Below are 1971 nucleotides of genomic sequence, written 5' to 3' on the forward strand. Positions count from 1 at the left end.
GCCTGTAGTCCCAGCTACTTGAGAGGCTGAGGCAAGAGAATCGCCTAAGCCCAAGAGCTGGTGGTTGCTGTGAGCTGTGACGCCAAAGCACTCTACCAAGGGTAGCAAAGTGAGACTCTGTCTCTAAAAAAAAAAAAACATATTATCTTAGCTCAACTCTCTGGAGAATCTGAATTATCCAAAGGCTTTTTAAATTTTATTCCTTCATTTCTTATTTTTAGCTCAGCCTGGATTTACTGATACAATAAAGAAGGAATCTTTCAAATGGGGCATAGGACACCAGTGGTCATCATAAAACATACCCCCTGCTCCCCAAATGATATAATACCATAGAAGATAAGGTCAGGCCCTGGGAAAGCCACTTAAACAAATAAAAGAGCTTATCAAGAGCTCCCCACTGCATCTAATCAAACCTCTGGAGGCAGAGGCACTGGCATCACATTCCAAAAAATAGGAACTGGGTCACAGAAAAGCAAACTTCCCCAGGTCACAAAGGTAGTAAGTGCCAGCCAGGATGCAAGCCCCAAACTCCTAAGTTTTAAACCTACCCTTAGTCCCCAGGAATCAGAGCCAGGAAGGAGCCTACCCTAAAACACGCGCAGGTCTTCCCCAAGCTGTACTACATTTTCTGTCCAGAACAGAACTGCTAATGCTAAGCCTGTGTTAAGATTCACTCTCAAACCCTAGTCAGTAAGTGGTAGAAATAATGAAAAGAAATTTTAGACTGAGATTAATTACTTTTTTAAATTTTAAAGTGAAAGGTAAAGAAATTAAAAGTTACTTGAACTTGGTGGGGCACAGTGGCTCACACTTATAATTTCAGCATTCTGGGAGACAGAGAGGAAGATCCCTTAAGCTGAGGAGTTCAAGACAAGCCTGGGCAAGAGCAAGACCCCATCTCTACTAAAAACAAACAAACAAACAAAAATAGCAGGGCATTGTAGATGCCTCTAGTGGCAGCTACTCGGGAGGCTGAAGCTGGAGAATTGCTTGAGCTAGGAGTTTGAGGTTGTTATGAGTTAGACTGATGCCACATCTAGCCTGGGTGACAGAGTGAGACTCTATCTCAAACTAAACATAGCAAAAGTTATGTGAACTCAACGGAATAAAATAAATGAATAAATAAATTTCTAACTCTCTGAACTTAATTATGTATCTGAAATATCTCATACAGTAACCATTAGCCATATACGGCTACTAAACATCTGAAATGTAGCCAGCATGATTCCAAGATTGAATTTTAAATTTTAATTAACTTTAATCTAAAAACTGATGCACCGTAAAACGTTTTTCCATCAAGCACAACTTTACTGCTTTGGTAGGATGACATTTTACTTTACTGCAGTATTGCAGTGTATACGTCAGGCTCATGTGTCATCACTAGTATCACACACAGACACATCGCTATTCTTCTTGGGGACAATAGTTTGATTCAGTTCAGTGATTTCCTCCTGTATACTAATGAAACATTATGATGTGTTTATTATTCAGAAAGCATGAGCTGTAGTGCTAGCCACATAAATCACAAATTGGTAACAAAGGTGAAATATAATTTTTTTCTGGTTTAAAAATCATGGACAAATTTTAAAATTTAAAATAAAGGCATATTACTTGCTGTGGAATTGATTAAGGACACAGAACTATGACTGCATCAATAAAGAAAAAAAAACCTGGAAGAAAACATGTCACAAAGTCACAAAGAATGGCAACATAAAACACTGCCAGGTGAAAAAGCAAGTTTGTTCAATGTGTAAAGGAGACAGTTTCAGCAAATATGTAATGAATTTGATAAGTATGTTCCTTCCAACAACAACAATGAAATCAATGAAATTAGTGGCTTAAATCACAATTAACTATTCTACAAAAAAAAAATTTTTTTTTTTTTTTGAGACGGAGCCTCAAGCTATCCCCCTGGGTAGAGTGCCCTGGCCTCACAGCTCACAGCAACCTCCAACTCCTGGGCTCAAGCGA

The 1971-nt window shown here is 38.6% G+C and overlaps 1 protein-coding gene across 1 annotated transcript in view; it reads right to left on the reverse strand.

The window, feature by feature from the left end:
* TTL (tubulin tyrosine ligase) overlaps positions 1–1971 on the reverse strand; it is a 31908-nt gene that overhangs the window by 21652 nt on the left and 8285 nt on the right. The window lies entirely within an intron of this gene.

This window comes from Otolemur garnettii, unplaced genomic scaffold (genome assembly GCF_000181295.1).
Source record: "Otolemur garnettii isolate 467f Iridium unplaced genomic scaffold, OtoGar3 scaffold00148, whole genome shotgun sequence".
Classification (NCBI taxonomy): domain Eukaryota; kingdom Metazoa; phylum Chordata; class Mammalia; order Primates; family Galagidae; genus Otolemur; species Otolemur garnettii.